General features: G+C 28.8%; 1 long non-coding RNA gene across 1 annotated transcript in view; it reads left to right on the forward strand.

The window, feature by feature from the left end:
* The window catches only part of LOC115034499, a 72,462-nt gene that overhangs the window by 41,365 nt on the left and 18,080 nt on the right, over positions 1 to 13,017 (forward strand). Inside the window, exon 3 of the long non-coding RNA XR_003839865.1 lies at positions 2,296 to 2,395. This is a non-coding gene — a long non-coding RNA (uncharacterized LOC115034499). The remainder of the gene's footprint in view (positions 1 to 2,295; positions 2,396 to 13,017) is intronic.

Raw genomic sequence — 13,017 nt, forward strand, 5'->3', positions numbered from 1 at the left:
ATTCCTTATCAACACTTCATAGATGCGTAATCTGATATGATATTAATACTTTTATAAAAGCATACCAAACAAACGTTTTGAATTGTTAATAGATATAGGAATAAAATACGGATTATTATACAAAAGTTTTTGTTTAAACCCAAAATATAAGCGTCATAAAGATAATGGCACACAAAATGCATGACAAAATAATAAAAAAAAAAAACACCTAAAAATAAAATAAGTGTATATTATTATGATTAAAATTAGGTGGGTATATTATCCTTATATCTTATATTATCTCAATGTCTTAAACGCATCGTTTCTATTCTTCTGAAATTAACATAATAAGAAATTTGAAAAAAAACGTCCAAATGTATATTGATGGCTCTTAAACACGTAGAACTGCAGAAGTATACTATATTATATTATAAAAGACTGTATTGGTAATTTAGCTAATCCATAAAAGGGAACGTTTGAAAAGAAAATACTTAAGCAATAAGCAGTTTAAGTTGTTAACTTCTTATCAAAACGACGAAAAATGTCGAGTAATTCTATTTTATTAAAAGGATGACCCCGGACTTATCTTTAGCCCATCAGGAATATACTGACGCCTTACATTATGTTAAAATAAAAGGAACACGGTACATCTTAATATAATATAAAAAATACTACCTACAAATTTGAAAAATTTGTAATAAATGACTATAATAATAATTATTATTATTAAAGTATAAAATAGTTGTGTTCAATTAATACTTATTACAACTTATGAATTATGATTGGGTTTTTATATCTGATGATGGTACAATAATACAATATAGAATCGTTTATTATAAGTATACCTAATAACTAGATCATAATTATTAACCCAGTATAGTGTATAGGATAAATAATAAGTTCGCATACACTCCCAAAATTCACTAGATAATAACGACTTTATGAATACGTTATTATAATATTGGATTAATATAGTATTTGTTTCATTAAAAATTATCTGTACATTATTATTAAGTATTTAAATCCAATTATGTAATAAATATTTATTTATATACCTATATATTTAAATTTTAAACGGATTAATGTATGTATGTATGTATATAAATTTAAAAAGTAAAATTATATAATATTACACAGAATAATTAATATAAAAATATTTATCATAAAATATATAATTTATGAACAAAATCTATACTAATATAATTATCAAAAGACTCAATAGAGTTAAAATTAAATAAACCGATTTGAGAATCGTTAACAAATCTCGTGGTTCAATTTACAGGTGTGACAGGGCGCCAGAGCATAATTCGTTTTATGTGTTGAAATATAAAAAGTTAACCTACTTCAACAACACGGGACGTACAAATTAACTATTTATTACTTCTGGACTAGTCATAAAATATACATGGACCAATTTTTACAATAACTTCAAAATCAATAATATTTCTCTATTGGCAGCATATTTAATGTGTTGAATGTTGATCAACCGCTTACATCGTGACTGAGGTTGACATAATATTACTATAGTACCTATCCGAGAACGCTACTTCGACATGCGTCTTAAAATTATTTCAAATCTATATCGCATACTAAAAATTCAAATACTGTAATACATTACACTGTAAAATCCGCTGTCTCGCTGATCGGGTCGTATATAAGCACAATCTCAATTGCCGAGTTTACACAACAACCCGAAATAATAATAATATACGGTGCAACGGTAAAGAGTTTTTCTTTCGTTTCAACAATGGTTAACAAGGCGTCATATGTTTGTACGAGGTTATGTTGTGCTATGTGACACGGTGGTATGATTAAAAAAAACACGAGCCATCTGCCGCAGCAGCAACAACGGTGTTTTTTTTTTTTTTTTGGCGCGTGCTTCTCTTACTTGCTGTTTTTTACCAGGAGGATAATGGGTGTTGCAGGCGAGATTGCGTTTCGACACCGCTGCCGATTGTTTCCAAAAAATGAAAGAAAAAATGGAAAAGAAACACACCTGTCCCACGCGCCTTTGTGCAAATTATTTGGGTCAGGAATAGGCGCCTAGCCATACGAAGATATGCGCAGCAGCAATAATTCAATATTTTATAACATTATATCTTTGGTTTTTATTTAATATCTTTTTGTGTGATATTAAACGAAACCTCGTGTATACGCATGGTGTAATTTTTAATTGATGTCAAGGACCACCTGTTCGGCACCCCGCCAAGACTCGCGGAAAATTAGGCCTTTTCCCCTTGATGTACCGCACACTTCAAACGGTACCTATATACCTATATAAATTGAAAAACCTAACGGCTGCCGTAATAATTACAGGTTTTCGGGTCCAAGGCCGTCAGATGGTTGCGAACGATATACTTCCGGAGGTTCGATTTGCAAACTGTGCTCATCTGGTTTGGAGACCTAAGCTACCTATGTATGTATCTTGTGTATATAAATATATATATTATATAGGTATATAACTCTAATGATTAATGTTTAAACAATACGTTACCTGAAAAAAAGATAATTATCGTTGAAAGTATAATTTATAGTTTATTATCTATTAATTCATCCGACATGAACGGTTTATAGTTTTATACCTACCTACCTATATATGATTAAAAGATAATAAAACGGTAGATCGGCGGGGTAAAATAAATTTTATAAATGCAAGTTTAGCTGAATAGCTGATAATCGATTATAGTAATTCCTATGATACGTTAAATATTTTTAAACACAGTTTGTTCGACTGAAATTCTCCAACCCCTCCCTCCAAGTGCTTAAAGAAAAATCGAAATTGTCCCTGTGGGCTATGTGCTACAGTAGCAACGCTCCGATAAATTAATAAAATTAAAATATTCCACCCTTTACTGATAAAAGTAAATTAATTATGTACATTGTACGAAATATATTTGCATTCACTTATTATATGGTATAAATATATATGTTTTATTTATACTCAGTTGACTTTTAAGTTTGATTCAATTGTAGGTGTTCTTCTTGAGTACAGAACCGAAGCCTTATTAGCACCCTTTAAAAATAACACTTGACATTATCCAGATATATTGTTGAAGTACGTCATGTTGTTAATTATTATTATAATTCATATTTGCTTAAAATAGACTGGCTGCATTGCATACATATACATAAATACATAATGCCTTGTTTAGTTGTTTATTCTGAAATACCTATTTGGTTTTTCTTTAATTTGTATAATATTCAAGCCGTCTTTCTTTGATATTTTGAAGTAACCAATGAAAATCCACTACAATTATTTTTCTTTAAAATACTAATAATGATGGTAATATAATATTGGGTTGCAATATGGGTATTTCAAATTTTTCAAATATTTCATTTCTGCGGATATTGGCTTTATTTTATAATTTTAGGTGTATTATAATAATATAATTGAAAAATACATATATATTATTATCAGCTATTATTTAAAATAATGTTGTCTTTTAGTCATTGAGATGATAGTACCTATGGTAATTATATACATAATAAAGTGTTTATTAATTGTTATCTTCATATAACCATTATATTATATAAATGTAATGTAATATGTATACTGCCAGGAAACGTATACGTTGTTGTGCATCTGAAAAAGTACTACACAAACATACAGAGTTGTGGGAAATTAAAAAATGTCAGTGACGTTCAACGCAATCAATGGGTATAAATGTATAATATTATAATGATTGTACCTATAGTTAGTATAATATTAACATAAACAATCGGTTAATGAGAAATGGTGATTAGTAATTACGTTTGAATATTAAATATATTGAGATCAAACTTCAAACGCAATGTATACCAAAATTAAATTATTAATAGTATATTTTATCAAAATCTCAATAATGGACTGTGGTAAAGTTAAATCATATCAAAAAAATGAAAACAATTAAAGTTTTCATACTATCCGTAATTATTATTTTATGTTCTGTTCATAATAATAATTCAGCTAATTTAAATGAATATGATATTTACTGTGCTAAATTCATATAGCGAATATCTAATAAAGAATTCGTATTATTAATAAATTATTGGTAATACAGTTTTAAAATTATTTAATCATTATTTTATCGTATTCATTTTACAATGGCTATTACCATTGAATTATTTGAATTCAAATTTAACACATCCGATGACGAGGTACGGTCGACATCCTTTATACTACTATAGGTGTAAAGTCAAGGGACTTGCCTGGTTATTTTAACTATACATAATATGTAATATAAGATAATTTTATATTAATTATTATTAAATAAAATAAACTATTACACGCAATCCTAATATCATAGAAATCATGACATATTTACCAATCTAATTATTTTAACGGCCTAAACCAACATTGTTTGACCATCGGAAAACTAAGCTCGTCGTGTGGTCGATACCGAAGTACTCGGCAGTACGTGAGTGCTTGTATAGGACTGAAATTCAGGACTCGTAATTGCCGTAGGTCATCCAACTGATTGTGCGTATATATTTTGAAAATATACCCGAAAAGACAATGAAAATGGAATTCTACGTTGAAGAGGGTCACTGTGTAGTGTGTGTACAGACTTCAGACACACCTACTACAAAAACTTTTTCGCACCTGCACGTGTACGTGCAGTAGTAAAGGGTAATTTGCGACTGTAACCTTTTCTTTATTGAATCAAGTTTATGGACAACCATAAACTACAAATTATCAGATAAAATAAATATAAAAAATGATAAGCAATTTTCTTTATATACAATAGAATATAATACAGTGAAATTGTATTATATTATTATTACCATTATTCTCGTCAACGCTTATTTAAAAACCTATAAGTACGTTTTAAATTGAAAATAAATAAATAATAGATAATAGATAGGTATACTTGCAAGTTGCTACCACATAAATTTTAATATTTCATATTGGTAAATATTCAGTAGGTGTGTGAAAAGCACAAATACAATAATAAAATATTAACAGTATTGGTGTTATATTTAATAACTATAACAAGTATGGAACGGATTTTAATTTAATGTAAAGATATTTAAAGATATTTTTTTATTACTTAATATTATAAGGTTTTATATCTATTTATAATCTTGAAATATTTCAATTAAAATTCATAAAATTATACCATCGTATTTTATATTTTTATGAATAGGTATACGAATATAAATTATAATAGATTATATATTATACCTATTATCTAACATATAAAATAAAATTGGAAATAATCAAATAAAATATCTGAATAGTATAATAATATTATTAAAAAATAGAAAAACAAACTTTTTTATTAATAATTTTTCGTGAGAAAAACAACTATTGAAAACCACATACAATTTTAAATGTACAAATTTGAATTCTCGGTAGTTAGATCAGATGAGTTTGATTTGTATAGATTGAATGACGTCCACTCTAAGTCCAAGTCCACTTAAGTAACGGTTGCATATTGCATGTACCTTCGTCGATTCTGTCGGATTTAATCCAATCTCTAAATTGTTTAAAAGTATATCCCTTATCGCACTGTCTTTAATCCTGGTTTGTTCTCCAAAACATTTTGTAATTTTGAATTAATTATTACTCCAGTATCTTTAGGATTTAGGAATACATAGTTCCAAATACTTGATGGCGTTATCGACTATTTAAGACTATATAAGACATAACTATTGAACTAATAACCATCCAACAGTATAATAGACTTTGTTTGATGACATTGTTTACGCATTGGATTTCTTAGACAGTCGCGCGGGGAAGGGTGAGACGTGTAAATTGTATTTTACTTTTATTACTATTTTTAAATGCCTAAATAACACTTTAAATTAAATATCATTATATAGATTAAAGTTAGATCATAAAATAGTTAGATTTAACGTATTTCCTTGCCAAATTCCTCTTCTAGAAATCCATTTGTATGGGAAGTAGCCATTTTTATCGGATTTTCGCAGTATACAATATACATGCACGGTTAAAAGATAGGGTAGAGCTTCGTTGCATCAAAATAAAAAGTAATAATAATGTTCTTTGATATTATATATTTTGTTAGTTCCATCAACCAAACATAATTTATTATTATTATAACTAAAAAATATCCATGTAATGTTTTATAGGTATTTTCTGTTATACACTATACATACAAATGGAATTCAACTCCATTATTACCAGTCCAAAGTTCAGTTAGGTACCAATTTACTTTCATAAGGTCAATAGTTAATATCGAATTTTAAAATATTGCTTTGTGCTTACTGAAAGAATAACTATAACTATTTACCGATCACGAATATTTACATTCAGATTTTCACAATGACCAAACTATCAATTCGGTAAAAATTAAAGTTTTTATTAGTAAGGTACTTATTTGCTTACATTAAAAATATAATGGTCATGCCCAGTGTGTCCCAATATTTTCTTGTAAAATAAAAAACATTATAATACAATTTTGTTTCATCTTTCCATTCTTAAAAATGTAAACACAAAAACGACTTTTATAATTTAAGAAAATAATAAATCAGTTTTTGTCTTGTTGTTTGTCAACCTATGTAATTATAATTCAATAGTCACTTACGGTTTTTATTCACACGAGGAATAAAACAAAATCTGCCATTTTTTTAATAAAATATGGACACATAAGTTCAAAATATTTTAAGCACATAATACATTAATACTAAAAATTTATAATTAACAGTCGAAAGTAAAATAATTATAAAGATAATTTATAAGTTATAACTATATTAATATTAACATATTATAAATAATTTAAAATACCTGATATATCCATAATTTAATTTGTCATAAATTATTTATTTATGTCCTTATATTTTATTAAATTATAAAAATCCTAAAGCGGTTGAGACGAAGAAAATTATAAAATCATGGCATTTATATATAAAACCCTTAATAAAATTAGTAGTCATAATTTATATACAATATACAGTAGGTATATTTAATTATACTTATCTGTAAACAATACATTTAAAAATAAACTCATTTTATAAGCCATATCAGGTGATTAATTATACTTTACAAAATATAAAAATAGTTAAATAGATAACATAGTTAATGCTTATTATTTATTTATCAAATATTTGTTACTTACATAATATTGCATCTAACCAGTAACCAGTAATCAGTTATCATATTATTCTGGTATACACTTAGATATAGACTATAATAGTTGCCAGATGGCTTCATATAATCCTACGTGGATAGGTCTACGGCAGTTTACTGCAATGTTTGACCCACGTCCAACAAAACATGCAATCGAATAATTATATATTTTATTATTATGATTTATATTATTTATCAATAAATGTCGAAAGTCTAAATCCGATGATAACAAAACCGACATAATGTAATATCACTTTTTATACAATACCTATACAACGACCTGCAGATCTTATTTATTGAATACCGTGCATATATATATATATATTGTTTCACGGGCGTGTTTTGAACGTTTTTTGTCCAAACAAGCGCGGCGCATTGTCTCGGTCGAATACAAAACCTTTACCGTTTGTCGGCTCGAATAAGACTTTCTTCTCGGGTGACAAGCCGCGAAGACACCTTACAGTATAGTGGTGCCAAATATTTACACTCGGGCGTAATCCTCCGGGCAGGGGTGCACCATTGTGCCCATACGAAACGAAGGATTTACCCTTTTCGCGCGATGAACGCGAAAATAAATAATAATAATAATAATCGGCGGCGGCGGGTTATGGTGTGATATATAAGAGAGAAAGAATATTATGAAAAAAGGGTTCCACGCCATTATATTTCTAGTCTACCGCCGTCGCTACGGGTTAAATCGACCGGAATAATTTTGCAAAGTCTGCAGCGTACGCGAAATCCTTCACCCCCAGGGCGCGTTTTTCAATAGAGAGCTTAGGTGTCATAATCTTTCACGCATGCCTTGACCGCTAATCGACACTGTTCGAAATAATATACACGTGTTGGTGTGTGTGTGTAAAATTATCGGTGGAAAAACGAAACGTTACGAATCGGCGGCGACTGCAGCGTGTGTTCGAGTCTAATAAAAACGTTTTTATTTTATTCCGTCCAACGCGCCGCTTATCGACGTGACAGCAACGCGTCGGCCTTTGAGGCATATGCGCCGCATTGGCCGTGGGGGAGAAAAGTACACCTATAGGTAATAATATCAGGTATATCGGTGCGCATAGTATAACATACCGTGATTTTCGTCCGCGAACATCCTTTCGGGCGTCTAAGTTAGTCTATGCAACTGAAATCATTAAAATTCAACGGTGTTGCATTTGGCGTTTGGCACAATTTTTCCCTCCTCTCACCTTTCACACCCACACAATATCTTACCGGGCGGGAACGGATATTTTTCAGGTTTCATTTTCGGTGGGATGCTCTTACAATCGACGAACTCTACAATAGAGTCTCTATTCAAACTTATAGTGGTTGTCGTCTAAAATCGATCACCAATCTTTTGTTCGAGTTCGGGAATAATAATTATGGTCTCCAAACCTTTCAATGATTCCTTTGATTTTCTTCCACTGTTCTGAGTATACAAATTTGAAATTCAATTATATTCCTATTGTATAAGACATAAATTATTTTTTAAACACAATGGAATATATTATGTTATATTATAATAATTATTATCAAAATGTAATAATAATATTTTATGTTAAAATTGTGTTTAGAAAAAAAACAAAATATGTCAACATGGCCTTAGTCTTACAACCGTAATAATATACGTAAAACAAAATGACAAATATATTTATACTATTTAAAATGTTAGTATATATTATGCTATTTAACCGCTTGTACTGTTCACCATAGGCACAAATAGCGTTTGGGATTTGGGGGGCTAAATCCTTACTTTGATAATATTTAATAAGCTTAAAACAGAATCTAGGAAATGTTTGGGGGGGGCTTAGCCCCTAAACCCTCCCTCCTATTTGCGCCTATGCTGTTCACCTTTAATAATTTAAGTAGGTATATTGATATTGAATAATTTACCTTTGTATTGTTAAAATCAAAATAAAAAAAAAATTATTAAAAATACTTATCTTAGGTATGGAATTAACTATTAAGTAAGAAATTAGTAGCATTTGGCAAGAATTAAATAGCATTTGGTAAGAATTAATTATTAAAATTCGGAATATTTAAATAATAGATTAATAATGATATATTTAAGATAATATATTGCAATTTGCAACCATTTCTAAACGAGTCAATTGCATTGTATTTACTTTGGCAGTAATTATGTACTTAATTGTAATTTATACATTAATATTATAAATAAAATGTATTAGTATTTACTAAATAGGATTTAAATTAATTATAATAACTAATAAATTGTGTTTTTTTCCTTTAAAATGTCTTCTTCATTAAACACAGTTAAAATATATGAATATCGCCTATAATACTAAATGTAAGTCTATATATACCTAAATATTTAATTTCCAGAAAAATTATACTTTTTTTTGGGTACATAATGTTATGTTTATAACTTAATTATTTACTACGATCTACGATTATAATTCACGAATTCTACAACTGAATATTGCACACTGGAGTATTATAATTCATCAGTTTTTATTTAAAAAAAATCAACGATTGGCCTTAATATATCTACATTGTTGTTTAAAATATGCATTATGCATTTAATTAAAAATTTTATGTTTTTGTTAGTGAAGAATAATATTGTCTACTGTGGAAGTCCTGGGGCGAATAGCCTAATATACCCAACCACACTAATCGTATACCTAGCTCATTTAGAGTCGTAGTCAAAAATGAAAAGAAACCATCTATATAGTTTACATTTCATTTAAGAGAAAACGTATATTATATGCTTACTTGTTTTGGTCATACTTCTAAATCGACATCAAGGTTGAACAAAGAAGGGGACTTTAGGTGTCTTATTAGACATATTTTAATTGCACGTCTGTGACACTCGTTTCCTTCGCTGTCTGCGCTGTAGTAAATACCAACAAAAACGTAACCCGTAGAAATGTACGGTTTTTAGTCTAAACACATAAAGGAACTTGGGACAAATAGGGCGAATGTGGAAATAATAAAAAGGAGGAAACTCGTTTGCCGGTCAAAGGTGATCTTGACAACATATGGCGGGTTCTTTTTTGCGTCCTAGTTTCTCTTAACTACGGTGTGTTTTAAACACAAAATTATATTCACTTATAATGATCTCGTTTTGCCACAAAATATACGACGGAAACAAAAACCGTAGCCACGTTTCGTTCAATTTCAGATATTTAAAATCAGAATTTTTCTGTAAAACTACTTGTTTACATAATATAATGATATTTTTTCATATTTTATAGTTACGTTAACACTAATCGACTTACTCTCAATCGGTTTCAAATTTCAATCGAAAATAGGTTATCAAACGATTATTATCAAAACTAACATTAGGCTTTTAAAGTGAAAATTACCCACAGTTTTATTTTATAATTTACAATATAAAATATTAGCTTATTATTAGGTAGATACCTGGTACTTTAGGTATATGTGGGTATTTTTTGTAGCATGTTTCTAATTAAAAACTATATATTAATATATTATTATATATAGGTATAATAATTTTGTACATGTACATGTATAGTAATAGTAATAACATATTATTATTACTTAAATTGAAAACGTGTTTCTTCAACGAAATTTGAGAAATTCTGCAGTGTACCTATACAATTATAATGTATTATCTATATATTATTATTATTATTTACTATATTACTTATTAGAATAACGCTGACTCTGAAACAATAATAAAGCTGAAAATAAATTACTTCAATTCTTTCGAAATTTTCACAAACTAGTTGTTGGTTCACTATAATTCTCTTACTATATATATTATATAATTAAGTTAAAAGTTTGGTTTTCGTATACGTTTATTTTATTTATCTTTCACCCGTATGAATGATGTTGTACACTAAAAAAGTTTTACATGATGATTGAAGAACATTATTCATCGAATAATAAGCACAATAAACCACATTAATTGGTTTTCTGTATCGCAAAGTTTTTTATTCGACTCCGATAACCAAATAGCTCAAAGATAAACATCTGTTAATACGTGTAGTTTAACATTCAAAAAAAAAAATATATATACATATATATTAAAGCCCCAACAAAATAAAAACTATTATTTATTATATATACGCTTTAACTTTGAAACGAGAATATAAATTACATTTAAAATGTTTATCTGATACAGCTTAATGTGGAACGCGTAAACTAAAATATTTGTCCGAAACATATCTCAGGTCACCGCGTTTAGTATAATATATCATATAATATAATTATATTATAAGGTATGAACAGTATAATAATATATTATTATATTATTGAGTCTGGAAATTGTGCAAAGACTACGGGCGACATTGTGCCGGTCCAAACCGGACGTGCAGTTTATGTGGTTCATAAATCCTTGCCAATAAAGTCATAATAATATATAAAGGAAAAACCTTTTCAACACTTCATCATAGACGTTGGAAGAAAAAAAAAGGTTAATCCCGGTTTCATTCACGGATCTCGGGGGCGCCTTCGGTGGTCTCGACCAGATTACCGGCACTGGCTAGAGTATATTATATTGTAACAGTTCCGAAATAAACGTCCCCTGGAGGGACATATATATATATATAGGTAGGTGTGCGTTTATATATTATTATATAACACCCAAAACGCTACTGTGCAAGACTTTCACCCAGACTAGACCCGTCCTTTGTGTGCGTGGGGCTTGGATAGTGATATGTATATTATACTTTACACGGTATACCCATATATGTATACGTGCATTTGGATTTTTCTATAAGGATGTGTCGTTCGGTTATTGTACCAGACTGATGTGTTTTTATCAAGTAACAATAATATAAAATAACCCAAAGTCATTAAGGTGCTATATAGGTAGATACGACTGTACGATAGTTACACGAGTGCACAACAGACTGTTACCTGTACCTACAATAAAATATGGAAAACAAATTCATTCGCAGCGTATAATATTATTGCAAACATTTTTATTCTTTACGTTTTTGTTTGACGCATTCCATAGACAAGTTACGAATATTATGTAACTTAAGAGGACGCCATACCCGCATGCCTTGTCTGCACCTCGTCAAACGTTTAACATAGCAAATTGTACGTTCTGAATAATATTCATTTAACTATATTATATATGTTTAATTTTAAAGTGAACTGACCAATTCCCAAATTTAGAAGTTAGAATATTATCTAGTCGATGACATAGGTTTTTTTATATTTTAATTTTAAAATATTAAATTGTTTGTTCAAATTAATTATGGAGACCGAACAATTGTGTCCATGTTATGCGATTGTGTCCTCTTAAGATTCGTATCGACTAAAAAAATAAAATATATAAATAAAAAAGGAATGCGAACAATATTGTAAACACTATTTTAAGTGAGTAATTATTTTTTTTTTCGAGACTTAGGGTGTCGTCTCGTTAGCCTTTTTGGAATGGTTTTTATTCGCTGTGGAAATAAGCGAACACCCCCACATGTGTGCGGCGGAAACACGAGATCCCGCATCCGGGTCAACCCTTCGGCCTTGTGTTTTGCGTTAATTAACGACGTCTTACTATACGTCACAACCGGTTACTATCGAACATAACCTAACCTAACAAAGTCAGTGTAAACACATTCGACAAACATATTATTATATCATAATTATTCATAATCAATGATAGTAAAATACTGGAATATTTAACACATATTATTATGATGAAATTTATTTTCCATTATCGACCCAAAAGTCCAAACCCCGAATTCCTTATTATGTGCGTCTTTTTAACGTTATTCGAAAAAAATATAAAAATAAAAATATATATCACTAACGACCAGCTAAACTGAGAATAATATTTTTTTCTTACAATTTAATTACAATATAATACGTTTTAACCTTTACTGCTTTATACCTATTAAATCATACCAAACTTGTTTGAGTTTATAGTTTAAACTTAAGAGTCTAATGATTGTATTTATGTTTTATAAGTAATTATATAAAACTAATTGAACTATTTTCACTTACTGTTTATAAACTGATAAAACAATTTAAGAACTAGGTAC

This window comes from Acyrthosiphon pisum, chromosome A3 (assembly GCF_005508785.2).
Source record: "Acyrthosiphon pisum isolate AL4f chromosome A3, pea_aphid_22Mar2018_4r6ur, whole genome shotgun sequence".
In the NCBI taxonomy this organism is placed as follows: domain Eukaryota; kingdom Metazoa; phylum Arthropoda; class Insecta; order Hemiptera; family Aphididae; genus Acyrthosiphon; species Acyrthosiphon pisum.